This window comes from Nipponia nippon, unplaced genomic scaffold (assembly GCF_047370975.1).
Source record: "Nipponia nippon isolate SJK-2023a ecotype South Korea unplaced genomic scaffold, ASM4737097v1 scaffold_12, whole genome shotgun sequence".
Lineage (NCBI taxonomy): Eukaryota > Metazoa > Chordata > Aves > Pelecaniformes > Threskiornithidae > Nipponia > Nipponia nippon.
In genome coordinates, this window is record NW_028262313.1 from 5,486,439 (window position 1) to 5,508,333 (window position 21,895).

General features: G+C 40.5%; 1 long non-coding RNA gene across 1 annotated transcript in view; it reads left to right on the forward strand.

Moving 5' to 3' along the window:
* Positions 1–3,308: 3,308 nt before the first annotated feature.
* Positions 3,309–21,895, forward strand: part of LOC148056662 (uncharacterized) — a 128,199-nt gene continuing 109,612 nt past the window's right edge. Inside the window, exon 1 of the long non-coding RNA XR_015702435.1 lies at positions 3,309–3,419. This is a non-coding gene — a long non-coding RNA (uncharacterized LOC148056662). The remainder of the gene's footprint in view (positions 3,420–21,895) is intronic.

Consider the following 21,895-nt stretch of genomic DNA (forward strand, 5'->3'; position numbering starts at 1 on the left):
CCGCTTGGGGAATACACTGAGGGCGGGAGCTGGTGGAAGTGGTTAATGTGAGCCATTTCAAAGTAAGTTGATGCTGAAGTTACACTTGATGAATTGCAAGAGGTGCGTAGCAGTTAGAGATGTTACAGCAGCGGCCGCTGGAAAAGTCACCATTTCTGAACAGCTACCACGTACTGGTACCAGAGATACCACCGGTGTTTCTTGTTGCGCAGGCAGGAAATCCTGACATCTCACATGCAATCCCATCCCTGGAGCTAGCACATGGAGTAAATGCAGGGTGATGATGCTTGGGAAGGGCTAACTTGGAAGTGACACATGGAAACCAAATGCTGTTCTTAGTCCATATGGCAAGTCACTGACATTACAAGGAAAGGAGTTCAAGGAGGAGAAAAAGGTTAATAAGCTTAATTTGTCTTTTAAGAACAGCAATCTTCAGAATTAACTTTCAAAATGGGGTCATAGCCCACACAATGGTTTCTGAATGCTGCTCCCTCACAATAAATGCAGAAATAGTACAATGGCCACACTATGAGCTACCCATTTTACCTTCAGTCTCTCTGGCTTTAGCATTTCAATACAAAACAGTATTAATCATAGTGTCAGAGCTGGAGTACCTTATGCCTCTAAATGTTTTACAGAAGGAAGGTTTCCATGGCTGCCAAGGCTGTCATGTAAATCTTCTTCTGGACAGAGCATCTCCATCCTCTGCAGTGGCCCCTGGCTACCCCAAGGTCTTTTCCAAACTGCAAGATGCTCTGCGATCAAAAGGATCATAACAACACAGAGCTGTTTCCCTCACATTTTTGCTTGGCATGGACTAGGGCCTGGTCCCAGCCCCAGAAAGGCAGACAAATCAACAGAGCTTTCCAATAATTTGAAGATGCTCTGGGATTCTAGTGCTAACAGATTGAACGAGAGCACTGCAGGAATTACCACAGAGGGCAGGTCCCGACCACAGCACCATGCAGGGAGTGCTCTGCAAAGCTGAACCTACTATCCTAGGACTGCTGAACATCTGGCCCTTTTTCTAAATTGTGTGTCTCATTTTATTAGTAAAAGACACACTTTCTTTGCAGCATTGACTGAGGGAGGAAAAGAGAGGTTGAGGAAGAAGATAAGCACGTGCGAAAGGTACACTGTTTGACTTTACACTGGTTTCAATAAGAACACAAAGGGGGAAACCACGCTGTCCTTTGGCTATTTTGGCTGAAAACCTGGTGTCAGCATTACTACCTGTGCTCCACTTCTGGCCACCTGTACAGTGAAACTCACTCTACGCCATGTGTGCAGTGAATCCAGACTGCTCCCACCTCACGTGTAAATCAGTGGCGTTTACAGTCAGGGATAACAGATATGGTACCACGTCTGTTGTCCTCACAGCGCTGTGTCAGAGCTCTTTCCAGATATGTGACAGCAGCCCCCATCCCTGCAGCCCATTCATTCAAATTATACTGATGAAACGTTAAGGAAATTCTGCTCTGGCAGTCTGATGTTTTGCTTACAGAAATGGTGATGTTCTAAATAAAAATAGTTTGAGATCCTGCCAATGTGAAAACTATTATAAAACAAAAAGCTATTTTGTATCAAAAACAGTCACTTATTGTCCTGGAGAAACACACAAAACGTTCTGTCTTGAGTCTTCTTGTGTGAAAATCAGGAAGAAACCCAATGTTGTGTTTCATGTAGCTTCAATCCCACCTTCTGGGCCAGCTGGCAACCCTGGAATTTGCAGTTTGTAGTTGCTTCTTTAATTGTTTTCCAATTATTCATTTTAAGATTTTTAAACATAATCCCAGGCCGTTCAATTAACATCACTTCACAGTGCACACACTCTGCCATCCATCTGCTCAAGTTGTCTTTAACTGACATCGTCTTGTATCTGGTGTTCATAACTATCAAAAGTATCTCCAACATAATCCACCTTCTGTTCCCACCTAGAAAACAGATTTTGCCATTTTTTATTCTAACACCTGTGCAGCTATCAACGTTTTTCCACTGGAGATTTGTCACTGGTGAATGTACATGTTGGGAACTCAGGTTACTTTAATACATTCACAGAAAAAGCGAGCGATCGTATATTTTAAGGCCAGAAGGGATTATTGTCTGCTCTGGCCTCTTTTGCAACACAGACCGTAAAATTTCCCCGCTCTAGTTCCTGATACTGGTTTAATAATAATACTTGAACCAAAGTCTGTTAAAAAAGAAAAAAATTAGTTTCTACTTAACATTTAATTGGTAATAAATCCACATAGTTATCCTGGGTATTAGCTACTCTCACTGATAAAAATTTGCACCTTATTTCTCACTCTGAAAATGTTGAATTTTGACTGCAAACATTTTGTTTTATTTAGAATGAAAAGCTTTCCCATCCACCTGCTGGCTTTTGCACAGGTTCTTAAAACCTCAGCTTGTCACATCTAAACCTTCTCTTTGGATAAATAAATAGATTTACACCCCCATTTTTTTACCATAAAACACATTCCTAGACCTTGATTATTCTTAGAGCTATAAAACCTAAGTAGTTAATCACACTTTTTCCTAAAATGTGGCTATAGAAAGAAGACAGTATACTTGCTATTGTGTGCCAACAGTTGTGAAAGTAAAATAATATAGCCTCCCTAGTCTGACCTTAATCTCGAGAAAAAAACAAGTGATCATTCCCTATTCATCTTCTTTGCACTGCACTATGGTTTTATAATCTTTTATTCTGAGCCTGTCAGCAGTTCCTTTCCCAGGAAGAAGCTCCTTTCCCCCAGAAGGTACCACGGCTCTCTCTACACTGTCGCTTTCCTGCCCTTCTCTGGGCTTGCTGTAGCTCTACTACTTTGCTCCTGGTTTTCATGATACGGGGCACCTTGTGAACTTTTCAGGTAGGCAGCTCAAAAAAAACCAACTCAACAAAACCCAAATAACCCAGGAGGAAGTCATTGTTTTCACAAAGCTTAATTAAACTGCAGAACTCATTACTAACAGATATTGTGGATGCTGAAAGCTTGATGAGTTCAAGAAGTGAACAGACAAAACTATTGGGTGAGTGAATTCAACCAGGCCTATCAAACATCTGGAACCTCTGATTCAGGAGGTCACTCACCCACAGATTAGCTAAAGCTGAGGTCACTCAGTAGGAAAGGGTCAACACCTGTGTCTCTCTCCTTACATGTATGCTGTTTAAGTGCCTACAAGTGTCCCTCATCAGGAGCAGTGAGGTGTCCTGGGTTGGCACTGCAGTAAGCTGGGTGGTGCTGGTAGTGTGCTGGGGCTGGCTGCTGCCCTTGAGGAATGCCCTGCTGCCAAAGGATGGGTGTAATGCCAGCTACAGAGATGTGAAAGCTTTGAGTGCTTTTGGTTTAACTTTCATGAGGATTTATTGATCATCCTTCTGCGTTTGAAGTGTTGTTCCTCAGAGCAGACTGCAGAAGGTACGATGAGATTTCCTACCTATGCTATGCCCTGCAGCACCTTTCCTGGACCACAGAGGGATTCTTTTCTTCCTCTTTTTTTTTGTTGTTGCTGTTGTTATGCTTAAGTTTGGTGAAGTTTGAAGGAAAACTATGTTACAATATGGTTATTTTTTTATGATGCCTGTATTGGTGTAAGTAGACTGTGGTCCTGATATTCCTGTATTATCCTAGAAGGGAATTGGACCTCTGTTTCTTGTGTATGTTAAATGAGTAGTTTACGTTTGGGAGTTTTACAGCTTTTCTGTATATAGTTATCTGTGGACTCTTCCTATCTCGTTAGCACTGCAGGTGATCTCCTGCCCCTATAACTTTAAGGAATTACTAAAAGCAAGCATCATAGTGTTTTTCTGGTTGTGGCATAAATTAAGCTGATGTTTGTAAGGCACTTGTTTTATATAAGGTCTTAGTCTTACGAAAATAGTTTTTGTTTAATGAATCACTTGGGTTCCTCCAAAATTTTACTTTTCTAATGTTGCTAGAAGTGCCAGTGTGTAAGACACAGCATTCATCCTTTCGTAATCTCTTTAATTTCATGAAAAAGCGTAGTCCCACACTTCACACATACACAAAGTATTTTCTTATGCCGTTGTCCTCCCAGTAATGATGTATGGAATAGCCTTATTGAGCATGTATATGATGAACAGGGGTGTTATCTAATCCCTCCTTGCTCCATTTTTCATCTCCTCCCTTTATTTTTGCCCTTTGGGAAGTACACGACTGACTTGTAGCTCCTGCTGGTCCTGCCTAGTGGATAGCTGTGGTCTTGCTGTCGCTACTGCTGTTTGTTTTTAGGGTTATCAGTTATGAAGTAGGACTCTGCTATGCATTCAAAAGCAAAGCTACTTTGAAGTAAATATGCACTAGAAATTAGAATTGCACTGCAAAACTTTTAAAATGAGGTTGTGAATTCAAACAAACAGAAGTCAGGAGATATAGGATTAAACAGGATTTTTGTATGTGTATGTTATGCTACAGACCTAATTTCATCCTTGCGTGCTGCTTTTGCACATATCAAAGATTTGCACGAGACTTACACAATTTTTGTATGTTTTACAGTTGACATCTGTAAAGGGACAGAGCGGCAGAGCAAGGCAAGGAAAAGCAGCAGGTGTGGGGGGGGAAAGAGTGGGCTTTGAATAGCATATTGGATATGAATTTAAGACCGTGTTTATTTGCAGAGGGCTCCAGCTGTATTTGCTGCTGATACTAGTGCTATGGCAATCCATGGTGATTTCATGGGGAGGTGATGCCTTCAGTCTCTACCTCTGCAGCTGTGAGACGTGCAGTGGTGCCCACCAGTGCCCCATGCCTGCACTTTCAGCCCTGAGCATGGCAGGGATGTGGCCAGTGCTGGCACAGAAACACGAGAGGGGCTATTGACAATGGGGTGTTACTTTGGCATGCCAATGTACGTTCTGCGTACTAAACCAAAACCTAAATTATTTAATGATCTTTCTCTGTCTCATATTTATACATGCAGGTTTTTAATATAGCTGCCATCTATTTATTATGTCTCCTATAATTAAAGTTAGCCAAAAGCACGGGGAGCTCCGTATTGCTCCTGTACTCAAGCTAAGCTGTGCTGCTGTGCCTGGGCTGTGTATGTTGTTAGCTGAAAGCATTCCCATTTTTCAGTGCCTCAAAACCACAGGGTCCAGTCTGCAAACCTTAAGCCACATGAGCGATCCCTTGTCCACCGAAATCAATGGAATCCCTTGTGTGAATAAGGATTATGCTAGTGAATAAAGGGTTTTCAGATCAGGGCCCTAACCCTTTTTTAATTAACCTTCTAAGAAAGAATTTATACAGGAAAACTCTGGCTCAGTGGTGAGCAGTCAATAAACCATGTCTTTGTAATTCCTTCCTTCCTTTATGGGCCCTTTGTGTGAGGCTTAAGTGAAATGGATCTCACTGTCTATATCCCTTCCTTAGTTCCCTCCTGCCCAAGCCAGTCACTTTATAAATGTCTCTATTGTTCCCTTTTTGGGTATATTTGCTCTTGTCTCATCACTGATTGCTAGCTTAACTATTTCTTTTTACATTAGGGGAAAAAAAGCAGACAAAATGGACTGAAATGTCGGGAAGAGAGATTCCATCTTATTTTAACCTCTGGGAATCAAAGTACTAATTTTTATATTAAGAATACAGTAAGTCAGTTTTTGCTATATGGAAGCTTCTGCTTCCTATATTTCAATATTACAGATGATCTGTCCTAAATATAAAGTTCTAGGATTTGGAGGATTATCTTTAGAATAATCTCTTGTAATTTTCCATCTTCAGGTTCACCTCAGTGCCTTAAAATGTCACAGTTATTGTTTGCCATTACAGATTAACCATGGTGGCCTAGAAGCAAGATCAGCAAATGACAGAAAATAGAATAATACTAAGATGTGCTTGTTTAGCTAAAGTGTTTTTTGATAACATTGAAGACTGGATAATCGAAAGTGGTAGAAAACGGTGGAGATCGAGAAAACAAAGATCTCCACTGGTGTCCACAGACAAGTGCAAGTTTTGCTGCAATCTGCAGGACATAAGGGATTCATAACCATTGCAAAGAGTATAATGTTGTTTTCTCAGTGCTGAAACAAAGCTGAAGGGTAGGTGAAATGTCCTGCCTTTATGTTAGTCAGCAGAGGTAGTCTGTTCTTTCTGTTTTCTAATTGCCCACAAACAGTTTTTTAATTTCTGAGAGTATTTGCAATTACCTGTAAATTGTAATCACTCCACCACATGCATCTTGCTTTGTGTGTAGCTACGTGGCTGGGACCGTACGCCTTGGTGTGATGGTCTTCCTGCTTTCTGACTGGATAACTGTGAGTTAACCACAACATTTCCTAGTGAACATAGACGCTCCACTTAATTTTGGGTAAACATGTGCAAGTCAGGTTGCAGAATGATGTATGAGAAAAAAATTTCCATTCACACAAATATTTGCAGGTGCATGGATAGAACAGAAGGTCTGAACATCTTAATTCACGACAGTACCAGGATAAAATGTTCATTAGTAATTTTTCTGCTGTTGGTCCAAGTCTTAGCATTTTTATCTCTATGAAGATGTTGAATTAGCTTGTAAGTGGCTTAGCTGATACACTGAGAAGCAATGTTGGTGTTACATGGACACTTTGTAATCCTGAAATATAAAAGGGATGTCAATTAATGCTCATATTGGCCTCAGTCCAGTTATTCCTGATGGATACCTTGCACTGCGTTTGTTTGTCTTTCCTCTGATCCTTCTTTGAATATATTCCCTCTTTTCTTCTCTCTGCTCAGTCATTCATAGTCTGTTCAAAATAATTGGTCTGGTTCTGTGAAGATCTATGTCTGTAATGACAAAGTCTCATTTTTCTCTCTTATTCTTTTTTTCCACCATGGTGATTAGGAATAGAGATTTTTCTCTTAAATAAATGCAGGCACAAGTACAGAAACACAGCGGATAGCTTCTGGAATTTCAGCTTTGGAGGAAGTTTCCTTTGGAGAGGTATTCAGTGGAGCATCTCTCCTTTTTAAAAGTTCTCAGGAAATTCAACATTTTTCCTCTTTTGTGGGCACATTAGGCAAAGACAGTAGGTTTATGCCTGGGTGTTCTACAGCTTGGGACTACTGTTAAGAGAACCTTTGTCTTGTTATCTTTCTGGGTACAGCATATTCTTTGCTGGAAAAAGCCCAATTCCACAGTTGCCAACATTGCAAATGGTCTAAGGGTATTGTCAACTCTGTCTTTCTGTTAACAATCTGTAAGCAGGGATTTAGTAGGGTACAAACAAAGGATTTTTATTTTTAGCTCCTCCCAAGTCAGAGAGACAGGGGAGTGTTGTACAGCAGCTGTGAGTGCAAACAAAATTTTATTCCTGACTCATGACTTTGTGGCACTGAATACTGGTACTGTCCTCCTGGCTCCATGCATCCTCGAAACCTGGCATGGGGCAGGGGTAGATGCCTTCTGTTAAAAGGCGATGGTGTTATATTGTTTAAGTTTCTTCCTACTATTCTGGCATACAAGCTGAGGTGGGGAAGCTATTATTGTGAACCTTAATATAAAGAAATGTTTTCTCTCTCTTTCTAGCTGATCTTGTCATGGTGCTTCCTGGTTGCTGCATTCCCCGTCCTCTAATGCTCCTTTACCAGACCTCCAATAAGACACTTCACTACTTCTATCTGAGACAAGCTGTTGCCTAATCTCAAAATTTCCCTCTTCCTCTAACTTGCATTTCCTTCTCCTAGTTTGTTGCATCGTACTCACAATTCCCTTGCTAATGCTCTCTGTGTTTTCTAGACTTCATCTCTTGGTCTCAGAAAGGAATTAATAATCCTTCTGACAACTTGATTCATTTAGCCTTTCACCCTAATTTTTCTTCAGATAAAATTTTACAGCCTAAAAATGTCTTGGTATGAAGTCACATATGGCTCTTAAACTCATTTTTGCCTTCAATGACCTATCATCTTAAGTAGACTCAAATATACAGTCTATTATTTACAGTACTCATTTGTTAACCCAGTCAATCCCAAGTTTTAAACTCAGATTTACAACTATTCTAAAAAACTTGTTTATTTACTAGGAACAACTCCTTTTTGTAATCAGAGAACCTTTAAACCTCACATAAAAACAGTTTCTTAAAACTGCAACTTATCTGATTCCCTCAAAAGAGATGATTTTAAAGGGCTGCATCAGTATTTTAGATTTCTAAGTATTCCTACATCTTGGTTTTCAAAACAAGCTGAGACTTCAGATTCTCTAAGGCAGCAGTCTTGTGTTCTTTTTAATTAAAATACCTATTAATTTTTGACATAAAATCTAAATTTAAAGCTCTTATTATGACTGTTTTGATGATAAAACTTTTAAACTTGTATTTAAGGGGTTGGGCTAAAAGTGTCATTTCTAAGCAAGCTGAATCAGCAGTACATGTTCAGCAAATTTTCTATTAATATTTTTAGACAGTCTAAAAGAAATCATTATGGGTGATTTGCATGGATGGAAGGAAAACTCTCATAAATATAATTTTCTTTCTTGGTAATTTCTTTATCGATAAAGTAGTAAGTACTTTTTCTAGCCTTCTTCCAAGATCATGTCACGTTCCCAATGCAGTTCAGAAAGGTCTGATTCTTCGAAGTAGGCATTTCCCATTGCTGATGGGTTGCACCAGTTTGAACCTTTAGTACCCACTTTTCAAGTCAGTTTTTGCCAAATGTGATCTGTAAGTTTTCTGAGGATATGTGCTTGGTGTCTCAAATACAGTACTCTTGAATATACTGCTGTGTTTTTCAGAGTAATTACAGATACTGAATGAAACTGAATTTGATTTATAAGTGATCATTTGTTCTTTCAAGCCCAGTTAAGCTATTCCTTTTAGCACCCATTTAAATAACTTATAAATTCCTAACAGTTTTATTTCCTTGGTAGAAGATACTAGATTGTTATGGAGCATCGCTGTGTGTCTAGTCATTCTGTATTCATCCGGAATGACTAAAAACAGGTTTTGGAATCCGATTGCCTGTGTGATTTCCTTTTAACATCGAAAGATAAAACGCTGCAAATGTGCGCGAGAGCCAGATTCAAGAACACAGCAGCAGAGAGGGCTTACAGAGAGCTTGGGGTTTGCACCATGAGAATGGCAAGCGATGTGCAAGGATAGAAAGGAGTTCACAGGGACCAGAGAAAGCATGGTTGTTTGATAGCTCAATAGACAACTGGTCTGTGTCAGGAAATTGGAACGCTGTATTATAACAAATGATATCAGTGATGAGAAAAAGGTGACACTTTTACAGAGTGTAATGAGGGCTAAAGCCTATAACGTGCTGTACAGCTTAACAGCTGGTATTAAATCAGCAGACAAAACATTTGCTGAGATTGTGGAAAGTCTACAAAATTACCTTTTTGGTATCTGCAGAATGTATCTGCTTTTATAAAGAGGATCAAAAGAGAGAATGAAACAATTCTTGAATTTGTTAGTTCAGAAAGAGTTTAAATGATGTGTTAAGAGACTAGATGGTGTATTATATGCAAAAATGAAACAGTCCAAAAATGGTTATTGACTGGAGTAATTGATCCAAAGCAGCACTTGGGAGAGCGGCAGGGTAGTGGAGGACACTGAAACGCTGTAGGCAATCTGTGTAATGGCTAAATGGTGTTCTAAGCAGAAAGCTCACACCAGGCAAGCAAAGCAGCATGTCTTGTCTCTGTCTTATCTTGCAAATGAATGCTGATCTGAAGTAGCTAAAAGAAATTGGGGTACACAGAGAAAATGTGCAGGTCGCTTCCAAACCTATTACCCCTTACGAAGGCAATATAAAATGCATTCAGAGCTGTGATGCTGTAGAGGACAATGTCTATTGTAGTCCGTTGTAGTCTATTGTAAAAGCACTGGTATCTTTACAGCAATTTAAGTTAGGATACAATAACCAAAATGTTATTGGATTTTGTTAGAAGTGGAGGGAGTAGAATCTGAAATGTATTTTTGACAGTATTCTCGGACACTAGAGAAGAAGTGGCAGTAAGACTCGATGCTTTAAATGCACAGAAAAAAATCCACATCTTCTAAGTGTTTTTGCAATGAAGGTAATGTGTAACTATAAATACTGTATTCTCTAATGCTTTCTCAGAAGATGACAGGACCCATCAGTGAACAGAGCATATTGCTTCTTATTTTCTGGTAGTTTATTACACAGTGGGGCCTCCTCAGCACACGTCACCTCCTCCTCTTGCGATATTCCGAAATCTTTGCTTTCTGGCCAGTCCATGACCACTTCCAAGATTCCTGGGTGACTGGGGTTTCCTATTGGAGCCCACTGTGTGACCAGTGCAACCCACTTACTCCACATAGTATCAGCTGCACGACGTGTACAGGGGACCCTCCCTTTGAACATCCAGCCCAGCACTGGCAGTCGGGGTGCCAGGAGGAGCTGTGCTTCAGTACCAACCACTTCCAAAGCAGCTTGAGCCCCTTCATACGCTGCCAATATCTCTTTTTCAGCTGGAGTATAGTGGGCCTTGGATCCCTCTGCATCCTTGACTCCCAAACCCTGGGGGCTGACCTCACGTCTTCCCCGGTGCTTTCTGCCAGAGGCTCCAGGTAGGGCCGTTCTCACCGGCTGTGGTGTAGAGCACATTTTTTACATCTTGCCCTGCATGGACTGGCCCAAGGGTGACTGCATGAACTATCTCCCGTTTAATTTGTTGAAAGGCTTGTTGTTGCTCCAGGTGATATTTGAAATGGTTCTTCCAGGTCATTTGATAGAGAAGGCTTACGATCAGACTGTAATTTGGAATATGCATTATCCAAAACCCCACAACACCTAAGAATGTGTTTCCTTTTTGCTAGTTGGTGGAGACATAGCAGTTATTTTGTTGATCACATCCACTGGGATCTGACAACATCCATCTTGCCATTTTATTCCTAAAAACTGAATCTCCTGTGCAGGTCCCTTGACCTTACTTTGTTTTATGGCAAAACCAGCCTTCAGAAGGATTTGGACTATTTTCTTCCCTTTCTCAAAAACTTCTTTTGCTGTGTTGCCCCGTATGATGATGTCATCAATGTATTGCAGGTGTTTGGAGCTTCACCCTGTTCCAATGTAGTCTGGATCAGTCCATGGCAAGTGGTGGGGCTGTGTTTCTACCCCTGGGGCAGTTGATTCCAGGTGTACTGGACACCCCTTCAAGTGAAAGCAAACTGCGGCCTGGCTCTACTGCCAAAGGGATTGAGAAAAACGTATTAGCGATATAAATTGCGGCATACCACTTGGCTGCCTTTGACTCCAATTCCTATTGAAGTTCTAGCATGTCCGGCACGGCAGTGCTCAGTGGTGCCGTGACTTCGTTCAGGCCCCAATAGTCTACTGTTAGTCTCTACCATCCATTAGACTTTTGCACTGGCCATATGGGACTGTTTAAGGGTGAGCGAGTCTTGCTGATCACTCCTTGGCTCTCCAGTCAACGAATCAGCTTATGGATGGAAATTACAGAGTCTCTGTTGGTGTGATATTGCTGCTGGCTCACTGTTGTGGCGGTAACTGGCACCTGTTGTTCTTTGACTCTCAGCAACCCCACAATAAAAGGGTCCTTTGAGAGACTGGGCAAGGCAGACAGCTGTTTAATTTCCTCTGCCTCCAAGGCAGCTATACCAAAAGCCCACCGGTACCCTTTTGGGTCCTTGAAATACCCTCTCCTGAGGTAGTCTATGTGAAGGATGCAGGGAGCCTCTGGGCCAGTCATGGGGTGCTTCTGCCACCCATTCCCAGTTAGGCTCACTTCAGACTCCAGTACAGTCAGCTGTTGGGATCCCCCTGTTGCTCCAGAAATACAGATGGGTTCTGCCCCTTCATAGCTTGATGGCATGAGGGTACACTGTGCACCAGTGTCCACTAGAGCTTTATACTCCTGTGGGTCCAATGTGACAGGCCACCAAATCCACACAGTTCAGTAAACCTGATTGTCCCTTTCCTCCACCTGGCTGGAGGCAAGGGGCCTCTAGTCCTGGCTGTAGTATTTGTTACTCACTTCTTGTAAATGTGAATCAAATGTCGCTTTATTAAGATTGGAAGTAAAATCAGCCCTTCTACTCTGTCTGGGGAAATGCTCACTGGAAACTGGGGCAGCAATTTTTCTGGAAGAACCCCCTTGTATGATTGTTTTTCCTTGCAACTCATGTACACATGCCTTTAGGGTCAAGGTAGATTTTTCCATTTCACTACCTCATGTTCTCTCTGTGGTCATGCAGGTAAAAACCACAGGGTGGCTTGTGGTGTGTATCCACTATATCCTCTCTCTTGAGCAGAGGGATGCTTACTCCTAATGGCTGAGATACTGGTCTATAGGGGTGTGGAGCAGGACATATCCTCTTTGAGTTGCTGGACCTTCTGGGACAGTTTCTCCACAGCCGAGATGAGGGAGGAAGAGAGACTTTCTTCATATTGCTGTAGTTGGCCACTGTCTGTTCCTCTCCATCTTTCCAGTTGTCCATGAGTTTGCATGCGACAATGGTGCGCTCCATACAAACTTCTGCCACATGGGTCGTATGCACCTGACTTCATCTGGATTTTTGGGTAACTGCTCGTTGTTCAGGTCATCATAAATCACCTCCAGCATGGCTAATTCCCTCAGGTACTGGATACTTCTATCCATGGTGGTCCACTTGCCTGGGTGACATATAACATCTTCCTTGAAGGGATACCTTTCCTTCACACCTGACAGGAGTTGCCTCCAGAGGCTGAGGGATTGTGCCCCTTTTCCAATCGCTTTGTCAATGCCCCCTTCCCTAGAAAGGGATCGCAGCTGCTTGGCTTCCCTACCCTCTAATTCCAGGCTACTGGCTCCATTATCCCAGCATCAGAGCAGCTGGGTGACAATGTGCTCGCCCGGATGATGACTGAAATCTTTTTGCATGTCTCGCAGCTCGCTCAGGGATAGGGGTCAGGTGGTTACCATCTCATTTATGGGTTCTGCCTCTTCCTCCTCCTGTTCTCATGATGGCCCTGGTTCATCTTCATCCCTTACTGTTGTTTTGTCATCAGATTTGGAGACCTTCTCTTCCCCTGGAGGGTTCTGAAGTGTTGAACAGGGCTCAGTAGGCATGGGCCAGGCCCTAGCACATTGCAGTGATTTGTGTCTCCCTGGAGTTGACGTGGTGACAACATACTTTTTCCAAATACTTTACTAGTCTTTCAAGATTCTGCACTTGTTCAGGGGTGAAGTTCCAAAACACTGGAGGTGCCCACTGTCCTAGGTACTTGCCTGTACTATCCCACATACCCTGCCACTAATAACTGTCCAGCCTTGGGGCAGATCTCTGGATGATATTCTTACACCGTTTATTAACCTTAGACAAAGTTGAAACAATATTCCTAAGAAATAGCAATAGAAGCATCTTAATTACCCAAGGATGTTCAAGACACTGAAAAGCTGTTGTAATGAAGGAGGAAACATCATAGAAGAAGGCAGCAAAGGAGCTATTCTGTATTTCCTCCACAAAAAACCTCTCAGAGGAAGAGGTATAATTGCTAATAGTCTCCATTAGGTGGTACCTGCAGTACAGTAATGACTTTAGTACAAAGCCCAAATACCAGATTAAGCACAAGGCCAGTGTTTTAATAACAAATTTCCCAGGCAAAACATCACTAATCGCTGCAGAACACAGCAAACTGCAAAACCCAACACCAGTCTTTAACACGTACAGCAAAAAAAAAAAAGCATGGCGTAGATCAGATAAATTAACACTGTGAACAGATGAATCAATATTGTGACTGGCAACTGTTAACAGATATAAATTCCTTAATATGCTCTGATTAATTTGTTATTATCTCCAACCCTTTGTGTCCCATGTTGGGTACCAAAAAGGACTGTTGTGGTTTAACCCTAGCTAGCAAATAAGCACCACACAGCCCCTTGCTTGCTCCCTGCCCCTGGTGGGATTGGGGAGAGACTCGGAAGAATAAAAGTGAGAAAGCTTGTGGGTTGAGATAAGAACAGTTTAATAATTGAAATAAAGTAAAATAATAATAATAAAAGAATATACAAAGCAAGTGATATACAGTGCAGTTGGTCACCACTTGCCCACTGATGCCGAGCCAGTCCCAAAACAGTCATCGCTGCCCCCGCCCCCAGCTTATATACAGGGCATGACATGATGTGGTATGGAATAGCCCTTTGGCCATTCTGGGTCAGCTGTCCTGCCTGTGCCACCTCCCAGCTGCTTGTGTACCTGGCAGAGCATGGGAAGCTGAAAAGTCCTTGATTTAGTGTAAGCACTGCTTAGCAACAACTAAAACCTCAGTGTGTTATCAATGTTATTCTCATCCTAAATCCAAAACACAGCACTATACTAGCTATTAGGAAGAAAATTAACTCTTATCCCAGCCAAAGCCAGGACAATGCTATGAAGGGAGGAGGCCATTTATTATACGATAGACAGTAGCTAGGAATGTGATTTAGATAGACTGATAGAGCTTAACACTTCTCCAGGCTTTCAGTGGTGTTGGGAGGAGGTCATATGTCGCACACAGTGGAAATTAGCTGGGCTCTTCTGCATAGTTTCTCCCAGTTTTTAGGACAATATTAGGGTCTTAAATTTCTGTTGTTTAGGAGAGACCAGTCATACAGGTTGTTAGACTTCTTCAGTACTTCAGAAAGCAAAAGAAAAAGGTGGAATATAAGTGCCTTGTAGAAATCATGATATGACAATGAGGGTGGAACACTACAACACACTTCCACTAGCTATGATAAAAATAGATGAGGTTCTACACGTCCAAACTGAATTCAATATTAACTTATACTTCCAATTTAGTAACTTTTAACTGAAACAGTGGATGAACTTATTCCATTACTTGATAGTAAGATCCCAAGTCTACCTAGAGAAACATATCTATAAAATTGGAGATTGAAGTTGATAGCAAGAAATGCCTCTTCAAAGGCAGTTGTAATATCACCAGCTAATCCTATCAATGCCATCAGAACTCTTTTTTTTTTTTTTTTTTATCACTAAACAATAAAGCAGATGTTTTATGACATTCCTAACACTCAAGTACTATGTGGAAGTTAGTGCTATAGAGCACCTTAAATAGTACTGCTGAGAAATTGTCGAGAATTTGAATGGAATAAGGAAAATCTGAATTTTTTTGAAGATTCAACTGTGTTATGGCTGGCAGAGTTTCACCTAAGCCTTGTGATTTATCTTTAGGAACCTTAACCTTCAAATGTTCCCCATGTGTACCCCTCTTTGCAGATAGTTATTTCTGTAGGCTTTTGCCTGCAGCAGTAACAGCATTTGATCTGCAGAATGAACTGTTTCAGAATGAATAGAAACACATTGATTCACATGGCATTTTGGGACTTTTCATGAGTAATGGTGCTCATATTGTGCGAGAGACTCCTTACACACCTTTGTCTATAAAGTTACCTTATGATGCTTCCCTAAGTGGAACAGGAGCAGTAATTTCACATCTGATGGAAGATCAGAGTGAAAGGTCCATTGCCTTTGCCTCTAAATTCCTTACCTTGGCAAAACGGAGCTGCGTGGAAATTGAGTAAAGGATCCCTGAGCTATTCTTGGCAGTTAAAACTTTTCACCAGTGTTGTAATGATTTATGCTGGTTGAAGATCATCAACTTCTAGTTTCATCTTTAATCCCACAAAAAGGAGTTCCAACCATAACTGCTACAAAGCTTTCAAGATGGGAAGATAGCTCACTGTAGTAGTATTGATTTCAAAACTGTCAACAGCCTCAGGAATGCAGATTATTTGGCAAACTTTCCATTGAAAAATCACCTTTAAGGGTACTGAAATCAAGTCAGAAGCAGTCTATAGACTCTGCATGGCACAAATAAAAGCTCTCAACAAATGCATTAGCATTCAAAAATAATCTGAAGACTAAAATTTGTGCAACATAAAGTCGGCAGGCAGATATGTACAAACTGTTGCATGAGCAGCATAACTAACAAGTCTTTTCTACAAATTTGTGTCTTATACCTCTTCCTTTTTCTCATATTTGGAAAAAAATTGTGCTCCTCTGTGACTTTTACAACTTCATCCTTCCCATAGTATTTCCAGTCATGTTCTGCATCCCCTAATTTCCATCAGATTAGTTTCTGTTCTCTCCTATGTATTGTGGTGAAGGCAAGAAGTAGCTTGTGCTTCAGCTCCAAACCAAGTGTACGCAAACCTGTGGCTGCTGTGCAGCTGCCCCACCTCATGGGCCAAGAACAAAAGATGATGCGACGCAGCCTACTCTGTGGGGTCACTCACTTGCAAGTGGCTTCTGGGGCCCATCTTGATGATGGCTGGGGGGTGTGTGTGGTTGGTTTGTTTGTTTTTGTTGGTGTGTGTTTGTGCCTTTTTTTTTTTTTTTTTTTTTTTTTAAATGAAATTAAAACCTTTGAGCTCTTTACTCATATGGCAGGTTTGGTTGAATTTGGTCGATGGATCCAGAAGTTGTTGGAGGACTGAAATAGTTAAAACAGGCATGTTTAACCTCAGGCATGGCATTCTGCTAAGTACCTGAGAAGTTACAGGATAAGCCAGGTAAAATTTGATTGCTCCTCTTATTCTTTCATGACAGAGTCATCACCTAGAAACCAGGCTTAAGATAGCTCTGGTTTTAATTTTATTTTATTAAAAAGACCTGTTGGGTCTCTGTCACAATCATTAAGGCGTGATTTTTGAAGTGCCCTTTTTTTCCAAATTCCAGGTCCAGAAAACTCCTAGGTATTGATGTCAGAAATAAAATACTAGAAGCTCAGGTTAAGTCTGCGTCCCTCCCCTATCTCAGTGGCTAGGAACTTCTACAGAAATAGAAGATACAGAATAATTGTCTCAAGGGTTTTACAAAATGCATCTCATGCCTAAATATTTTCATTTTCACCTGAGTTTTGCTAGCAGTGTTTTGTTTAGACTATTCTGGGCCATTTATCAGGTATGTATGTATCTATATCTGTGGGATCTAATGTTTTTTACTTCATTAGATATTCACTCTAATGCCCAGGATATAGCAGTGCTGGGACTGGAAAGAGTAAAATTCTCATTTCTGAAGCAAGGCGTTCCTGGATAAATTGCACAAACTTAAAGAGCAGAATGTAATACTCACCTTGAGGGCCCTAATTGTTTTTTGAAATAAGCAGGATACAAAATGTCATAGCAGCTCCTTACCACCCTTACACAGTGCATTACTGCAAAGATTTATTCATACTTTCAAGAAAGGAGCAATTCACACTGTAACTATGGGCAAAGATAGTTTACAACAAAATATCAGGCTTCTATGGGGCAGCTGGAATACAGAACAGACTATTACAAATCGGATCTTGGCTATGGCACTGAAGAGCTGCATTTTGAACTCTCTCAAGGTTGGCTTTTTTTAAGCCCAATATATTGAGGGATATTGGAAAGAAACAGAGTAATCGGGTGGCTCCATGAGTATTGCTTTTATGTAAGAGGAAAATGAAGTAGTGAGATACAGCAGAGATAATTTATGGAAACTTGGGGTGATAATGTCATAGCTTTATCCTTTGCCTTATTAAGCAGAAGTGGTATTGAATGCGACATAGAAAAGTAGGATGTTTATTTGGATGTTCTGCAGGAGGGACGCTTATTGAAAATACAGAGCATACAATACAGCCAGATGGTGATGTGTGCTAGTGAGCTTTGTCCTTCTGTTTTTACTTGAAGGAACTCTCTCTCAGATATTTTCTACAAAGTGAGAAAGTATAGCTAGAACAAATACCCTTGAAAGTTCCAGAGTATTTGTTTCATGTCTGCTAGTCATACCCAAAGACACATTATACATCATCACCTACCAGACTGCTTGTGTATTGCATTACATGTCAATTCTAATTTTGATAGTTAAGGTTGGAGTAGTATTTAGTACACAGTTTCTCAGGGCATTCACCTTGCATAGCAGGAGAGCCCACTAATGAGCGCAGAGCAGCTGCTTGGACACCTACAGAGTGGCCGGGGTAGCTCTGGCAGCATGCAGAAGGGCAGTGCAGCAATATGGGCCAGCTTTCCAGCCTTTTGCAGTAGGACGTGTTTGTTTGCATCCAGAGTGCTGGTTATTTCCCCACACTTCACATTCTTGGCAAATGCTGGTGTAAGACTATTGTGCCATGATCCTGCTATGGCAAATGATTGCAGATTATTATAGATCATCTCTGTATGTAAAATGCATAATTAGGCTTTTTATATTGCAACACAGCAAGTATAGATATGTGGAAGTCCTAATATTGTGTAGGGCATATGGACACACTGGCAATACGCAGAGTAGTACAACTGGCACTGTATCCCTGAAGTGGATGTTATTTGAGAAGTGGTTACCAGATAATCCAGATGCTCAGAAATTCTGAACTGGTTATGGAAAAAAAGTATTTCTTAAATCAGCTCGTCTAACAATCTCTGCTATTACCTTTGCAGTAAAATTTGTTCAGCACCTACCTGATTGAGGTATAAGTGCTATACAAAAAGGTGCAACTTGGATCTTAAGGGGAAAGCTTTAACAATGCATTGATCACAGTCAGATGACAATCTTGGATTGTGATGAAGCCATGAAGGCCCTTTGTTTCCTCATTTAGTGTCAAGAGAAGTGTTTATAACTGGGCATATTTGAGGTAAACTTTTTTTTTTACCACCTTTTCTTAAATCTTAATTTCATAAGTGGCTGTTGACATTTTGGAGTGAATGACAAGGTGAGAACGTTAAGCAAACGTTCTAATCAACCTGAAAATCTACTGAAGTGGGACTGTAACAACACCTTCTCATCCTGGTACCCATGCAGTGTTTGCATCTTCAACAGGTTAACCCTGTTCTAATGCTCTCCAGAAAGGCTGCCAAAATACTTCTCTTCATTAAATCATACAAGAATGCCTCTATAATAAATTTACCATGATTTACTAGCTGACAAACTAGTTCCTCTTTACTTCTTGAATAATAATATTGTGGTATATTTATTCTTATTTATTTAACATAACTTTAATATGAAGTAGGTCCACAAGATGGCCCTTTTGTCTTCTCAAGTCTTGGGTCATGGGTGAGCTAAGAAACCAGCGCTGTTGCTATTGATCTCTTCTGTCCTGAAGTTCCATATTCAGAAACACAAGCTGATTTGTGTGCTTCATTAATGTTTGTTTCTTCTTCTCCATGATAATGCGCTGCTTGTGTCTTGCTCAAAAATAGACATAGATTAATGCAATGTCGACAGCAAAATCACCAAGGAAGAAAACTGCTGCACTAGATAAACTTTATAGGTCATGTTCCTCCAGTTTCACAGTCCGAGACGACTATTTGTGTAATAAGTCATGGCAGGGATTGTGATTATCACAAAATAATCAAACCCTGGAGTATTTTAAAGGTACAAAACATAACTGCCAGTGTTTGACTTCCTAGAAATAATCATATTTGGTAACATTGAGCATCATTCAGTTTCAGAGATCCCTGTTTTAGCCTAGTTAGTAAATACATACATGCTTACATATGTTTACACATATCTGTACACACAGAAACACACAGGCACAAAAATGTACATTTTTTATGGAAGAAAAGCATCAAGAAATTAGAACTGGAAAAATGCAAAGCAGTTCTACGCTGAAGAACTAAGGTTTTCATCTTGCTTGTTGTATCAGTAATAAGAAGAATTGCTATTCCATTTCTGCTGCAGGTGTAGAGACATCTTGCACTGAAGTAAAATGTATCAGCACTGATTCTGAGGGGTTTCTGAACATGCCAGAGGCAAGGGATTAGAGTAACAGTCAACTCAAGTTAGGGAATTTCTCAGCCACATACATTTATCAGTTAAAAATAAACATCTGAACATCATTAGGACTTTCCATGTAGATGTTGATGGCATGATCTGATCCTTTATTTTTTCTTGATACATTCTCTGTATGTATTTCTGAATCTCAGCAGAGCAGATGACACTGCATATTGAATACGTTGATTTGTCTGTGCACAACAAATCCTAAACTGAACCAGCAGCTTTGCTTTTAAATTTCTGTGGTTTTGTCAGGCCGAGTCAGGCACATGCCTTTTGTTTTCTTCAGCACTGCTCTGTAATTGCTTTCTCGGCTTAACCTGAATTCCAGGAAGTGTAGGATGGTTGGATGTATTTCATCTCCACATTCTTCACATCTGCTCCCTTGAAAGTGTGAGGTTAGTGCAAACATGCAAGACTGCTTTCATCACAGAGAGCAGGAACCAGGTGTGTCTTCGGTCCTGTGGATCCTTAGAATATAGCACCAAGGCACTGGGACTCTTTTTAGTGTTGTACAGGAAATATTTTTCCTACAGCAAAAATCTTCAAGAATTTGGAATGCAATTTGCAACACTTAAGAATGCCCGATAATGAGAGACTTTCCTGGAAGAATCTGGTCACTGGACAGAATGATTCAAAAGGGCTCTTCAATGGTTATCCTAGCCAACCTTTTAAATAACGTGTTTCTTGCTGGACACAATTTTTTCAGTGCCTATAGTTTTTTTTTCTCTCTTTGAATTAATTTTTCCAAAATATTTTCCTTAATATCACTCTTGTCAGAGCATGTGACATACACACCCCTTTGTAAACTCCTGGCTCAGACACAAAACTTTATTCTGAATTCAAACATTTACAGTCTTCAGGAACGCTTAGAACTGTGTTTGCAAGGTGCAAGTCCTAGTGTAACCTCACCAATTAAAAGCACAGATTCGTGCAGGTCATTACACTGAATTTCACTGGCATGAATCTGAATTCAGTGTAGACATACCTAGTGGACATCAGCATGAGATAGAAATCTTATAACAAAAGTAATCTGCATATATGGACCTGAGCATCATTTTGGGCTCTCATGGGTTGACCAAATGCAACCTCCAGTTCTTAGAGCTAGTGTGCACATGCAAATTGAGTAGATGCTGTTATTTAGGATGCAATGTTAGCTTCTTTGCATAAGGTTCTGCATTACTGCAGTTAGTCACACAAGCATGCGCTGTGTTTTGGAGCATGTTAGTCAATCTGTAGATGTGTCATAACTTGTCGTTAAGACAAATGACTGTTTATGGAAGAAAGGTCACACCTGTGGAGAAGAGGTTCTACAAGACAACTTGTGTATCACTTCAGTAGATGATTCCCAGGTTGACACATGTACTGAGGTTAGAAGTGCCTAAGATGTTAGATTTCCAACGCTTTGTTTTGTGTTAGCCGATAGATGCGTAGCTAAGTGTATGAAGACAAATGCACACAACATATTTCTTCCTAAAATTATGCTGATGACTCTTCAAGCCAGTGATCTTCAGGACTTTTATTATAAAAAATAAGCTGTCATCCTACAGTATTTCACTCTGTCATCATGTTTTTACATGAATCATCAGATTTTTTTTTTTTTTTAACGTTACAAAACATACTGTCTACCAACCAGCTGCAGAACTCTTACAATGGCCTTGAAAAATGCAAAGCGCTACTTCACGGCATCTAATAAGAATATTTAAGGCCCCAAAGTATAATTTCTCTTTATCTTCTTCCTTCAGCTGTTGATATCATACTTGTTGCTCAGTTAACTTAGCAGTATAACCCAGGGCAGGAATAATTATCATTAGCAGTACAATTATTTAGGTACTGCTAGTGGTTTTCTGGACAGTTTATAAACAAATGTAAACATGAAAGAAGATGCAAACGAATTAGCAAGGCAGGTTAAATTTAGTGCCAGAAAAAGCAACTTGATTCACATTGCTAGGTTACAAACTAATTGTATCTGTTTTCTACCAAACACAGAATTAATCTGTAGAACTCATTGCCACAAAATAGTAAGCTCTTAATGGAGTTCATTGACCAGATGGCTATTGAATGTCCACAGGGGTGATAGACTGTGTGTACGCTCATAGTTCTGACTATTGCCAATCCGCTCGGTGCCTGCAAATTAGAAAGAAAACTTCCCCAGAAAGTGAGTTATTCCATAATCATCCATTATAGGATCTCCTGAATCTCCTGCAGCTG